A 15,733-nucleotide genomic window follows, 5' to 3' on the forward strand; every position below is an offset into this window, starting at 1 on the left:
GGGGGGGTCAAAGGGTGAAGGTTCAGTATGTATGCCTCAAAGGGGGGTGTTATCAGTATCGGTAATCTCTTTCTCCGTCTCACCATCATCAGGAGAAAGCATAACGTCCCTAAATGCCTGCCTGGAGGCCGTGATGGGCTGGATGATGGATAACAAACTGACTGAAACCAAATAAGATAGATGGAGGTGCTAATTGTGGGGTGTTGGAACTCAGGAGACAATTCTGATCTGCCATTCAGGATGCGGTCACACTTCTCCAGAAGGAACAGAGAGCTCAATTCCTAGTCTTATTTATTTAGTTAAAATGTTTGGTAATTTTTTTGGTTACTCCATCAATTGGGGTAAATTGAATTTGATACCTTTAGGTTCTACAGGGATGAAAGCTGGTCTTGTGGTAGCAAGCATGACTTGTCCCCATAGCTAAGCAGGGTCTGCCCTGGTTGCATATGAATGGGAGACTTGATGTGTGAGCACTGCAAGATCTTCTTCTCAGGGGATGAAGCCACTCTGGGAAGAGCAGAAGGTTTCAAGTTCCCTCCCTGGCTTCTCCAAGATAGGACAAGATTTTTTAATATATTTTTTTAAAAATTTTTTTATAGGACAAGATTTTTTTATTGAACCAACAAACTACCAAAGCATACAGTACATTGCCAAAGCACAATTATATACAAAGTAGTTGTTTGTACATCATATATCTACAAAGATTTACACACAAGGATTTGGAAACCCACAAGGTTATGAAGTATATGCAGGCAGTACTGTAACTCAGGGGTGGGGGATTACAAGGCACATCAGGTAATGGGGGGAGGGGGGATTACATCCATTTCCATAATTTGTCCCATTGCTCTTTAGAAGAGATAGTCTTGTCTTTTTGCACATAACCATACAAACTTTTCCAGAAGAGATTTACTGTCTCATCCACGTGTACCTCTTGGTCGCGTCTTCCCTCCCTATTCCTATGCAGGAGCATTGCATAAATGACATATAGGTTTACTAACCTGATTAGGAGAAGGGGAAAGTTCCAGTTCCCTAGTATGAGGGCACCTGTTCCGTCCCATTTCCTTGAAGGTTTCTTTCTGGGACCTCAAAAAGAGGTTCTATCGCTCAAACCCGAGGTTAGTTCTTCCCAAGTCTCTTTTTCCAGATCAGGCCACTCTAACAACTTGCTTACTCCCTGCCACACTCTTTTGGCTACCACACACTCTTTTAAGAAATGTGAGTGGGTTTCCCTGAATGTTTTACCTAGCTCACTAGCTTTCTGTTTGCAGGTGATTTTAGGGCACTCTTGCTCATCCTCTGGGAGCCATGGCTTAGCCGCATTGAGTGGTAGTACTTGGTGGTATAAGTGCCACCTTGTTTCCCATAAATGGAAAGGGACTTTTTTCTCCTTAAAGAGAGCGATAGGGTGATCAGGTTGCAACAAGTACTGTGAATTGCAGAGTTTGTAGCGTTTACGTTCTAAATCAGGTTTTAAGAAACCCACTTCTAGAATCTCTCCATAAATTGTTTTCCTTAGCTGCTTAACTGAGGAGGATCCTTTAAATAGATCCGGTTCAACCTTCCATTTTTTAAGTGTGAATAACAAATATCTCAAGTAGTCTCTTTTTAATATTTTTGTGATATTACCATTGAAAGATCCTTTCCCCCACCATGCTGTGCCCCATGCTGACTTGCACCAACGCAGAGCGAAAAGTGAGACCCAGGTTTTTTGGAGGAGGTTGGACATATTATGGACATTCATGGAAATCCAGTTTCCAAAATTGTAGGACATGAATTCAGTTACAAAATAGGGTTGCAAGGCAGGTAGGGCTAGGCCTCCCCGCTCAACCTCCTTAAATGCTACCGCACAGGCCAAAGGGAAGGACGCTGTGTGCCATACTAGACGGGAGATCTGGCTTTCAACTCTCTGTAGGAGATCGAGCGGGGGAGGATAGACTACCGCCAGGTTATGCACCGGGGGTATCAGGTAAATCCGGATGTACACCACTTTCTGGTACATGGCAAGGATCCATTTTTTCCACATGGTGATTTTAAGCATTACTTTTTCTTCCCAATCTGTCCAATATCCCCCCCTCCAGACCTTTTCCTTAATCCCATATTCAATCCCCAAAATGTTTACTGTATCTAACCACTTCAGTTTGGACTCTGGGGCCCCTTCGCATTTAAATTCAGAGATGGGTAGGCACGAGAGTTGCTGGCGTCCGGGGTCCATTTTAACAAATACACTTTTGTCAGCATTTAATTCTGAGCCCGAGATCTTGCCATATTCCCAGAAGAGGTCTAGTATTACAGAGATTTCATTTTCATTAGATAACAGTAAGGTAACATCATTGGCATGCGCTACAAATTTTACCCTAAACTCAGAATGCGGTTCTGAGTGGAGGGCTGAGAGAGATTCCTGCCTGCAACCTTGGAGAAGCCGCTGCCAGTCCGTGAAGACAATACTGAGCTAGATAGACCAATGTTCTGACTCAATATATGGTAGTTTCCTATGTTCCAGATTTTCCTGATGAGTGAATATATTATTTCTATATTTGGTGTTTTAGATTACTCGTTTATTTATTTATTTGATTTCTATACCGCCCTTCCAAAAAATGGCTCAGGGCAGTACAGAGAGAAATAATAAATAAAAAAGATGGATCCCTGTCCCCAAAGGGCTCACAATCTAAAAAGAAACATAAGGCAGAAGAGAGTGGATTCATGGTTTGTATTGAAAATCTCATTTGCTACCAAAGAATCTACACTCAGAACACCTAAGAAACAACAGAACCCTTTACCCCATGGGTTAGAAACCCATAGGGGTGGTTGGCACCCTATGTGCACTACACCACCACTCGCTCTGGGCCACCCCAGCAGCCCCCAAGTGCAGTTATGGGGCTGCTTATGGAGAAAAACCTTAAAGAGATCTGTAAACTTCAACAAATCACCAAAAATCAGCCCTCTGCCCAAATCCTTTGAAAAAATTCTGGTTGCTTCCTTGGTCCCCTTGGGCACTACCACCAACCCCACACCACTCTAGGCCACCCCTTTCCCCCCCAACGTGAAGCGATACACCTCCATTATACCTTATGGGGGAAAACCTTAAAGATGCGTAAACTTCAACAATTCACCAAAAATCAGCCCTTTGCCCAATCCCTCTGCAATTTGGGTGGTAGCCTCAACCCATTAGGAACTACCACCCCACCCCACTTTTTGGCCCTGAGACCCGTTTTCTTGATCCAGATCGATTTGGATTTGGATTAATTTGGATCCGAATTGAATGTGGGGTGATTTGGATGGGTCAGATTTGGACCCAAAAATTAATTGGGGGTGTTTCAGTTTGGATCTGAATCGAAACACCAGAAATCCGAATTGCACACCCCTAGTGGATAAGGCCAGTTACTCTCCCCCTGCTAAATAAAGGGAATCACCATGTTAAAAGGTGCCTCTTTGCCAAGTTAGCAGGGGTTAAAAGAACTACAGTGGCTACTAGTAAGTTTCTAGCAAAATATAAGGTGCTGGTTCCTAATAAATTTCTAAACAGCTTAGGCCCAGGGTATTTAAGAGAACGTCTTCTTCACTATGAGCCCCCATCACTCATTGAGATCATCTGGAGAATTTTGTCTGCAGTTGTCACCATTTTGTTTGGTGGCTGCACAGGGATGGGTCTTCTCTGTTGCTGCCCCGAGACTCTGGCATGCGCTCTATGCTGAAATAAAAGCTTCCCCATCTCTGACAACTTATAGAAAGTCTCTAAAGACACATTGATTCACACAAGCTTTGTAGTTAGACTTGTGGTTTTTAATTGTTTTAAGATTTTATTTTCTGTTTTAATATTGTTTTATGTCACTGTAATGTTGTTTTATGTTGCCAGAGAGAGATGTTTGAGGCGATGTTTCAACTTTTAAATTTGGTTTTAACTGGGTATTGTTTTTAGTTAATTTTTACAGATTTTGTTCATTTTATTAATGTTATCATACTATTTTATCATGTTCATTGTTTTACTGTTGTGGTAAACAATATGGGGAGCTCCTTTGGGATAAGCAGAAGCCAGCTTTACAAAATAGGCCTTGTCTCTGGTGTGGTTGGATGGCCCATATGGGCTGAAGCTCATTCCCTATTCAAGCTGGATATACAGAAGCTATTCTCACGAGCTGCGAAAACCGGACTAAGAAAGCTCAGGCCAGTTTTCACTGCGCGTGGGAACTGCTGGGAGCCACATGGCAGTGAGCCCTCAAATAGCCCATCATTTTGGGTGTGAGTGCACCCCAAAACAGGGCTAACTGATTTTGTGTGTGCCTTGCAGCCACGGTGGACATACCCCGGGGGGGGGGAATCCCAGTAATGCACTGCACACTCGCACTGTGCATTATTGGGGCTCTGGGGAGCGGGGCGCTGCATGGCGGTGCTAACCCGCACCCAACCTCCGGGACTGCTGGGCAAGGCGCGGGAGAGCCGCAGGTGAGCTGCTGCTCACCTGGGCAGACAATACACCTGCCTGAGGAAGGATAAGTGATCATCTGCGGGGAGAGGGGGTCAAACCCACTCTTCCCACAGACCTCGTTTCAGCGCTTCACACTGCTTGTGTGAAGCACCTCACAGTGTGACATTGGGTGGACTGCTCTAGCCCCTGTCCTAAAACAATCTCAGCTCGGTAGGCAAGGTAGCATTCATACCAAACCATCAATTTTAATACTTTAACAGCAGTGCTAATCGAAGGTTGCGGTCCCATTTTTGTTCGATGGTTTGTGATTATATAGTAAAGCACCTAAAACTTTCATTTGTTTTTGACAAGAGACATGCTTCAGGTGGTTAGAACACAACCTCATTTCAGTATTTACTAACCTTAGTATCAGAGAACGTTTGATATTGACTGTGGGTTTTACTGCTTAATCTAATTAGCTCCTCCATTGTGCAACATTAGATTTCTAAGTGCACATCTTAAATGAGATGTAATCTCCCCCCGCTTTTTTTAGTGACATCAAAAGAATTATTGGCCTTTCCCCATCAGTTTCTACTGTGAATTGAAATGAAGCATCCAGTGAATTATATCAATCAAAATCAGTCATTCTTTCCCTTCTCTTTGGAAGACAGATAATGGAATATCATTTGCTTTAATGCTTTATTTATCTTGTTCAATACTGTAATGAAAAAATATTCTTTTCTAGTGGTCAAAGATGCAGAATAACAAATTGCTCTTTACACAAAAGGCTTTTCACCCATTAAATCCCTCAGTGTGGCTTTGTTTACAGAATACTAGAGAAGGCTGTTCTGTTCCAGTTGCAAAATGGGAGTAAAACACAGTTGTATATCCCCTGCTGAAATGTTCTTTCCAAATGGGAAATCTCCATTCTTCATATGATCTAGCTATAACTCAACTATACCCCTTGTTTAGAAAGGGGAGCTGCAAAGGAGAGAACCGTTCTTAATGTGTAGACACACACACACAGTGCTATCACACCTCAACTGAGAAGCCTCAGAGGCGGGCAGTAAAAGACATCAGATATCTGCTCCAGCAGGATGGTCCCCTCTCCTCCCCCCACCAGAGTGATGACCAACTGCTCTTTGAGGGAGAAAAAGGAAATCGAGGGAAGCAGGGAAAGACATTTTACAATAAATAAATAAAGTCATGTTTGTTCTGTTAAAGTGAAAGGTTAATGTGTTTTTTAAAATATGTAAGCGTGGTATGTTTTCCAGACTATAGAAAACACCTGTATCGGGCAGCAGCAATATAGGAAAGATGCTGAAAGGCAGTATCTCATACTGTGCGGGAGATGGCAATGGTAAACCCCTTCTGTATTCTACCAAAGACAATCACAGGGCTCTGTGGTTGCCAGGAGTCGACACCAACTTGATAACACACTTTACTTTTTTACTTTGGTTACCAAGTTCAAAAGGCAGAATAGAAATCTGCAGATTTAATAATAACAAATCAGGGATAGTCTTGTTGACTGGGGATTTCCCCCCCTTAATATAGTCTTGTTTTGGGGAAAAATATCCATCCAGTATTTCTTGTGTGGTCCCCATAATAACAGGGTAAAATCAACTAAGGGCACAGGCCAGCTGTTTTACTACTGAGGGTTCTGAAACCAGAGCTGTGAGGGACAAGTCCTAGCAAATCACCTAGAGAGTTACTTCCTGGTTCTGAACGTAGCTGCTTAAGAAGGAGAGTCAAGAGCCCTGTTCACACATGGGAAATGAATACTGTGTGTTCTGCATCCCAGAGCACACCTAGAAGTCCCACCCCCAGTGCTTATACGCCTGGAAACTTTGTCCTCCCTGTGTTCATCACAATTAGGCCATTTGAAGAGGCAAGCTCCGGAAGCATGACCACAAGTGTTTCGGTGATCAACAGGCTGAAGTGCTCCAGCTTGCTGATCACAGGGCCTATAGCTGGGCAGCTGAAGTTTGCCATGTTGAAACAAAGATGAAAACCATGTATGGTTTTCAGCGGGCGGGCGGGGGGAGACTCTCCCAAGTCACCTTGACGCCCTTGACAAGCTATAATAGCTGACTAAATATACCTTGGTTGCTTTACCCTGAACTTTGATAATGTGGTTGCTTGAAGAGTGAAAACTGATCCTCCTTCAGCTGACTGTAAAAGAGCAAAGGCCTCTACAAGAATATCCCTTACATCGTTTGTAAACTTGTCTTTCCCCAGTGTTTCCATATTGTGTACTGCACTTTGAATGCTCTTGTTAAAGTTCCGAGTGAGCACTTAAACTTATTACTTGCTGACTTGCATGTCATGGTGCATGTACAAAACTTCTGCTGAGTAAATTATCATTGTATAGCCTTGATGTGTTTTAGAAAACCAAAGTAACTCCATTTTACTTAGAAAACCTCAGTCTGACTTAAAGTAACCCCAGCTTAGCTCAGAGCCATCAAGGCCTCACATGATCAACGTCATTATCTCTGTCCACTAAAATGTATCTATGAAACTTGGTTCTCACAGGGTTCTCACTGTTCTTTTGCTGATAAGTTAAGAAAACAGGATGTAACCAAATAAGGAGTGATCACCAGATGAACAGTGAATCATTCGCATGCGTACTAGATACTTAGTCCACCATTTTATTGCCATGTCTAGGGTATCAGCATCATTCAGATTGTTTGTATAAATGTAAGATGCACCTATAACCAATTTGTATTCAGCTTGAGAGCGTAAAGCCCGCTGATTACCTGTTGCTATCGCGAAGCAATAAACGCCTCTGATTGATTCCCTTGAGTCTGTTTGATTGGCTAAAAGCGGGCCCAAGACGAGCCGGGGAATTCACATCAGCCTTGAATCATGGAATAAAATGTGCATTAGCACACAGTATTTCATTGGAATCCAACTTGTATTTGTTCTTAGGTTGTTAGGTACTTGAACGTTTTAAGTTGTGCTCATGGAGCTTCTAGTATAACGGCAAGACACCATACATCTAGTTCCACTTAACAACTTACTCCACTCCCTCTGTTATATTGTGCACTCCTACTAACTGAGCAAAGAGGCCATGTGACTGCTGCCGGTATCTAGGTTGTTTCTTTTTGGACTGTGACCCTGTTGGGACAGGGAACCATCACTTCTTTTTCTGTATAACCTGCTTTGAGGACTTCTTTTGAAAAGTAGTATATAAATATTCATAGTAGTCGCTCATTGCACCAAAGAGATTCTTGTGAATTTTACTATTAAGAATATATACAGCTTTTCAGCAACAACAAAAATTTCAAGATGATGTACATAGAAAAAGGAATAAGTTGGCGCCCTGTCCCAAAAGGGCACACAAACTAAAAAGAAACACAAGGTAGATACCAGCTCAGCCCCTTGAAAAACACTGTGCTGGGGTTAATAGAAAAAGCTCTTCCTCTCACAAAAAATAAGAGAGCCACCATTTTAAAAGGCAATTCTTTGCCCAGTTTGCAGGGATTTAAATCACATTGGCCACTGCCTTTTAACATTGACTGCCTTGATTGCAGGATCATATCAACCTTCTTCAAATGAAAAAATGAAACAAGTTGTTCTAGTAAGAACTAATCAGCCTACTTCCCTTGCACTGTCTCTACAACTGGACTAAATTTGCTTCAGATCAAGGCTCACAAGTTAGATCTCTTGCACCTCAAATGTTCATGCATGCACCATCTTGGATCAGGGTGGATGACATTATTACAAACTATACCATTGAGGTGTCCCTGTGTGCCACTCACTACAACTATCAAATTTGGTTCAAATGGGTTAGACAGTCCTCAAGTTAGTGCATTTGTGCCTCAAAGGTTCACAGGTCCACCATCTTGGATCAGGGTGGATGACATCAGAAACTATACTGTTGGGACATGTCTATGTGTACATACAGCTGTAGCAAATTTGGTTCATATCAGATTGTCCACAAGTTAGTGCACTTGCGCCTCAAAAGCTTACATGTCCGCAATCTTGAATTGGGTTGGATGGCATTGTCACAGTCTACGCCATTGAGGTGTTCCTATGAGTCTCTGCAGCTGTAGCAAATTTGGTTCAAATCAGTTAAGTGGTTCACCCACAAGTTCACTGCATTTCACCCACAGGTTAGCCCACTTGCACCTCAAATGTTTACATGTCTGCCATCTTGAACTGGGTTGGATAACATCACAATCTATACTGTTGAGGTGTCCCTGTGTGTCACTCACTGCAACTGTATGCAATTTGGTTTAAATGGGTTAGACAGTCCACAGATTAGCCTGCTTGCGCCTCGGATGTTCACATGGCCACCATCTTGAATTGATATTATTATTATTATTATTTATTAATTTATTATTTATTAATTTGATTTCTATACTACCCTTCCAAAAATGGCTCAGGGCGGTTTACAAAGAGAAATAACAAACAATAAGATGGCTCCCTGTCCTCAAAGGGCTCACATTCTAAAAAGAAACATAAGACACACACCAGCAACAGTCACTGGAAGTACTGTGCTGGGGGTGGACAGGGCCAGTTACTCTCCCCCTGCTAAATAAAGAGAATTACCACGGTAAAAGGTGCCTCTTTGCCCAGTTAGCAGGGGAATGGATGACATCACACACCACACCATTTGGACATCCTTATGTGACCCTAGAGCTGTAGCAAATTTGGTTCAAATCAAACTGCCTAGAAGTTAGCTCACTTGCACCTCAAAGGTTTACACTTCCACCATCTTGGATCGGGGTGGATGACATCTTCACAAATGACACCGTTGAGGTGCCCCTATGTGTCCCTACAACTGTACCCAATTTGATTCATATTGGTCCAGGCGCTGCGAAATTGACGGGGGTGGGGGGCACATGGACACACACACAGAATGCCGGGTGATCTCACAAGCCTACTGGAAAGTAGGCTAAAAAAGGGGTGTGAAGGAATGAGGCCTGAAGTTCCTCTTTTTGTATATAAGATTTCTGTATTGCAATTGCTTTGCTTACTCCTTGTGTTAAAAAGTGCTGTAGGGGGCAAATGTTCACAGCTCCTGCTCTACAGTTTGGTTTGGGAGGGAGGGAGAAGAATTGTACTGATTTAATTTTGGAGAGAAGAGAGGGTTTGATTTGACTGGATATGTTTGTTTGTTTTTCTAAATGGAGGGAACTTGAGTTGTTTTGATTGAAAAGAATTGGAGAGGGAAAGAGACTATAAGGAGGCTGTTTTCAGCAGAGTTTAGAGCTGAAGAGATCGTGAAGGAGTTCAAGTTGCTGGCACAGTCAGGGGGATTTGGAGCTGGTGCTTGAAAGAGAGCTGAGAAATCACAGGGAGAGGTGCGACTCTCTGGAGGACTGAATCACTCCTAAATTAGCTGAAGAAACTGTTTGGGATTAAACCCCCAGTACTGGGAAGGAAGACCAGGACCTGAGGCTGAGCAAGGGTCAAGGGACAAGCCAGGCTTGCTGCAGAAGCTGACTAGGGGAGATTGCAAGAGGACTCTGGGTAAGGACTCTGAGTTAGAGCCCAGTATTAGTGCAGGATAGATTGGATGTGTATATCTCATTTTACTTATTTCTTGTGCTCATATGGTTGCTGGTTTTTTACTAAATTTTCCAAAAGAACTATTGTTTTGAATTCAACTATTTTAATGTTACCTTGTTTTGAAGTTAAAAATTTGCAGCTTCTGTTTGTTTCCCCACTTCACGCTTTGAAGCCTTTCCACCCTACCTGACTTTGAATGAGACAGAGGTTTGGAAGGTTTGTTATAGTCGACACAGCCAGAGAGGTGTGGGGAAACAAAACAAAAGTCTTCTTGGCAATAGTGAAACTTAAGATCACAGGGCTGGTGAGACTGGGCCAATCTTTTCTTAAGATTGGCTAACTTAAGAATTCAGTGTCTTTTATAGGCTGGAATCATTCTGAAGTAGGGATCAGTGTTTCCTCTAATGTTTTTCAGCAGTAAGCAGAATGAGTTTTGTTCTGGGCAGAGACTCAAGGCAGTGTGTGCACATGTGCATTATTATATGCTACTAAAGATACACACACACACACACACACACACACACACACACACACACACACACACACACACACCCATAAATATGGAAGGAAAGAAATGTATTTTACATTTCTATTCTATTTATATAATTGGATTTTTACTTTTTTCTGCTTCAAATTTAAGTTTAATAAAAACAAGGTGGAATCTAAAACAAGTCCTTTAAAAATGTTTGCTAGATAAGAATGTCATACATTCAGATTGTCAGATAGGAATGTGATGCATTTAGCTTAATATCACAATGACCTGAATGAAACTTAAAGATAGATAAAGTGTTGACTCTTAGCAGCCTTTAAGGTCTCTCAGTATTGCATTCATTGTTGTTGTAATCTCTCCTTTATCTGCTTTTTAATTTGAAAATTTAAATTCTATTTTTTTTAAAAAAGAATCCATCCACCTTGCTGCTGGTTGTCCTCTTTTTCTCTTTCTTTCAACTTTCTCAGCATTATGGACTTTTCAAGGGAGCTGGGTTTTTGCATAATGTGTCCGAAGTATGATAGTTTGAGCCTGGTCAGTTGTGCCTCGAGTGAAAATTCTGGATTGATTTGTTCTATGATCCATTTATTTGTTTTCCTGGCTGTCTATGGTATCCTAAAAAATCTTCTCCAGCACCAAAGTTCCAAATTGTCAATGCTTTTTCTATTTTGCTTCTTTAAAGTCCAGCTTTCACATCCATACAGTGTCACGGGAAAAACCATTGGCTGAACGATTCTAATCTTTGTAGGTAAAGACTCGTCATGGCATTTAAATATCCTTTCCAAGGTCTTCATTGCAGCCCTACCAAGTGCTACTCTGCGGTGTATTTCTTGACTGCTGGATCCTTTACTGTTGATGGTCGATCCTAGAAGGCAGAAGCTATCCACCACTTCAATATCTTCATTATCAATTCTGAGGCTGGTTGTTGTACCCATTGTCATTAGTTTAGCCTTCTTTACATTTAGTCGTAGTCCCATTTTTTTCCACTGTGCTCCTTGTCTTTCATTACTAGAGCTTGCAGATCATCCACATTCTCAGCTGTCAGAGTGGTGTTGATGTTTCTTCCTCCAGCTTTAAAACCACGCTCATCTTCTTCCAATCCAGCTTCTCTCAGTATATGTTCAGCATAGAAGTTGAATAAAGAAGGAGAAAGTATACAGCCTTGTCTTACTCCGTGGCCAATCTGGAACCAGTCTGTTTCACCATGTTCTGTCTGGACTGTGGCTTCCTGCCCTGTGTATAGGTTTCTCATGAGAACAATGAGATGTTCTGGGACACCCATTTCCCTAAGGATAGTCCACAGCTTGACATGGTCGATGCAATCAAAGGCTTTTTTATAGTCAATAAACCACTTATTGACTTCTTTCTGGTATTCTTTGGCTTTCTCATTTATCTAGCATGAATCAGCAATGATGTCTCCTGACCCTCGGTCTTTTCGGAAACCAGCTTGAACATACTGCATTTCCCTTTCCACGTAGGGCTCTAATTTGCATTGGATGATCCTGAGCATTATTTTGCTAGCATGTGAAATTAAGGATATTGTGTGATGGTTTGCGCAATCTGTTAAGTCTCCTTCCTTTGGTATGGGTATGTAGACGGACCTTTTCCAATCTGTTGGCCGCTGTGTTGTTCTCCAAATTTGCTAGCATAGTTTGGTTAGACCCTTAACTGATTCTTCTGTTGCTTGCCATATTTCTGTAGCTATTCCATCAATTCCTGTAGCCTTCCAACTTGGTATTGACCAGAGTGCTGATCTAACTTCATCTTCCTGTACTAGAGGTTCTTGCAAGTAGGGAATCCCCGGTCCTCCCAGTGCCGCCACCTCCACAGCTGCTGCTCCCGACTCTGCCCTTTTGCTGCCAGCTGCTGCTCCCAAGTCCCCCCACCCTTACCCCCATCACTGAGTGGGCTCTTGCTGCTGCAAGATCGGGGGAATACCTCCTCCCTCCTCTCTGATCATCTTCTCAAAATGCCGCCACCACCACCACCACTGTTTTTCTAAGAGAAAGAAAGTTGATGTCAGGGTCCTGCTACACATGAGCACTTACTGTGGCCTTTACCCCATTGCCTATCAGACTCTCTCCAGTTATTCCCTCTGCTTCCCAGTCAGGGCTCTCAGTTAATGCTGTGTTCTCCCACCCTCCACCTTAACTGCTCTGCTTTCCCCCTGCCCCTTCCACCTTTGCTCTGAAGCCCATGTAGCAGTGGCAGCAAAGAGGTGACAGGACTTGGAGTGGAGGCTGGAGCTGATTCCCCAGTCTTGCTGTGCAAGAGCCTACGAGGAGGGGGGAAGGCGAAGGTGGAAGGCAAAATTGGGAGAATCAGCTCCAGCCTCTGCTCTGAGTCCCGTCACCTGTTTGCTGCCACTGCTGCTGCCACATGGGCTTCAGAGCAAAGGTGGAGGGGTCAGGAGGAGAGCAGAGCAACAAAGGTGGAAGGTGGGAATAGAGATAATGGGGAAAGGTGGCTGGGGGGAGCAGCCACCGCAGAGTAAGCAGCAATGTTTGGGAAGACCAGGAGACTCAGACAGGAGCAGCCAAGAGGGCTAGTGAGGGGTTCAGTGAGCAGCTCTTTGGGATCGCTGCGTGGGGCCCATCTGTGTGTGCGCGCAGCTTAGATGGAACTGTGGTAGTGATGTGCACAAAACCGGCTTTACTGGTTTGGTTCAAATTTGAACTGAACCTGTTCAGTTTTGCTCCCCTCCAGACTGGGTCCGGCTGAGCTAGAATTTGAGCTGGTTCAGGTCTGATTCAAGGGGGGCAGATGACTTCTGTAATTATTAAAATACTTTTACAAAATGATTTACTTACTCCCATGGTAGCCATGGGGGGGCTGTGGCAGTCTCGGGGGGTGCTGTGCAGCCACAGGAGGGCTGTGGTGGCTCCCCCACCCCTGTTGGCCTCCCCATGAATCTCCTGGGGCCATTTTGGCCCATTTGGGGCCTTTGCATGCATGCACAGTCATTTTTGGCCACCATGCATGTGCACTGGCCATTTGTGTGACCGCATGCACAGCGGCCAAAAAAATGGCCACCGCATACACAGAGGGACAAAATGGGCCAAATCAACCCTGTGAAATTTGGGGGGAGTCCAGTAGGGGTAGGGGAATCTGCCGCAGCCATGGATCTTCCATGGCTGCCAAAGCACCCCCAATACTACCGTAGGAGTAAATACTTTGGTTTTTTAAAAGTATTTTAACATTTACTGAAGCCCCCCACCCCACTACCTCAAACCAACCCAAGTAGTTTGGCCTAAACCTCGTACTGAACCGGACCCAGTTCAGCCTGGTTCAGACCTTGGACTGAATTGGGCTCAGTTCAGCCCTGGGTTCAGTCTGAGGTCAAGCCTTTGAACCAAACTGGTTCAAGTGTAAACTGGCTCAATTTCAAGTCAATGAACACACACCCCTATTCTTAATTCAAATTAATACTAAATCACACACACACACACTTAAGCTGAGAATTAAGCTACATATCCATTCAGTACATTAGGATGTGAAAGGCGTGTGTGTGAGTGTTTTAGGTACAGCTCCCTGATGAAGCTATGCTGTTCCTTTGCAAAAACAGACTGTGCCTGAGGCAGAGAACAGAGAGGGAAAGAGCAAGGCAGCGTGATATTCAGCAGATGTAACTGGAAAATGGCCTCTTTTTGCAGAAGAGCTTAAAATAACCATAAGATAACTTTCTTAAGTGAACTTCTTGATGACAAAGTTACTTTAATACTATTCTCATCTTAATTTTCCTCCATAATGAGGGTTAGCAGGGAATTGATCTCTCACTTATGTCTTTCTTGCCCACTTTGGGTCTTCTGAAGCATCTCAGGTGACACCAAAGTCAAGGTCACCAGCTATGACTGGAACGTGACTAAAAATACAAATGCATTTCTGATGTGGAACATCTTGGTATTCAGTGTTTTGTACCTGTGCAGTGTGGAGCAGGCATGCAATAGAATGTTAATGGCCAATTTGGAATTAATGCAGCTGAAATACCTTTAAAAATACAACCTGAAGGATATAGCAGCCTTTGAACACAGTCTGCATCACATAGAAACAAAACCTGCCTGACAAGCAGTCCCCAGGAGTATTCTGTTTATCTGCACAGAGCTTTAGTTAGCAAACACCTGACCTGAATTTGTTTCCCATAATAGCAGATGCTGGTTGCCTACCACAGAAAAACAAAGGAAGCCTAACCATTCTAAGTAAGTGTGTGTGTGCGTGTGCTGTTCTATACTTTCTCCCAAGATAAGGATGATTTTTGTATGCTTTATTTGCATCTTTATGTTCCATTTTTAGCTTTTGATTTTCACTCATTCTGTTTGTGTCTGGTTTTTTTAGTGCTTTTTAAAATGGCTCCTTGGTAGATTTCTATTTAATGCTACATACTGCCTCCAGAGCGAGAAATCTAAAACCCACAGTTTGTATGGTTCTCCCCAATCTTTGTAAGCTTTACTTAGACTGGAAGAATTCCAGCTTTCTCTACCAAAGCCTACATTGCCTCATACTATTGGCTCCTTCATTGTCATCTGACTTGCCTGTATTCCTAGCACACTGTCAATCTTATGCTGTCCCCTCTCCCTGCCCAAGTTCTGCAGGGCTTGTGCCATACTGTTCTGGGGCATGTAGACTACTGGGTTGGGAGGCCAGGGCAGCTCCTCCCACCCTCTGAGGGTAGGAATGGGATGACTTCCCCCTCCCCTCTGCCAGCTGTGGGAATGAGAGAGGCAGTGAATCTTCTCCCGCCCCACCAGCACAATGAGCTTTATCCCAAAGGTCCCTGCCTCCTTTCAGGGCCTGTGGGAGCAAGCCACCTTCCCCACTAGCCAAAGCCCAGCAGCCAAGGCAGGAGCAGTGCGGGTCTGTCAGCTATGTCACTTCACTAAAAAGGAGTTGGCCTGGTGGAGAGGCATGGGCCATTGTGCCCAATATGATCCACCCGTAATGAAAGTCCCTATTTTGTCTATTGCCCTATGTCAAGACCAGATATTCAGCCCACCATTATATCCGCATTTGTATCCAATGCAGTGTGTATGGTTTGATCAAGACCGAAGTATTCATAAATCGGTTGCCATTAGGAGGAGCACAGTTTGTTGCTGATACTTAGGCAGTTCTTGCGTGCAGCATAACCCAGGCTAGGGAAGCCCAGTTAATGGTAAGACGAGAGACTCTCCATGCCTCAACTCCAGAGAGATATTACTATAACAGTATCGGAGATAAAGTGCAAACAGGGGCCTTGAGATATTTTGGTAAGGTCATGTATAAATTTCTCATGAATTCTTGTGGCATATCCAGCACATGTCTCTAGAAGCAAAGGGTTAATTGCATTTGGA

Source organism: Hemicordylus capensis, chromosome 5 (genome assembly GCF_027244095.1).
Source record: "Hemicordylus capensis ecotype Gifberg chromosome 5, rHemCap1.1.pri, whole genome shotgun sequence".
Taxonomy (NCBI): Eukaryota; Metazoa; Chordata; class Lepidosauria; order Squamata; family Cordylidae; genus Hemicordylus; species Hemicordylus capensis.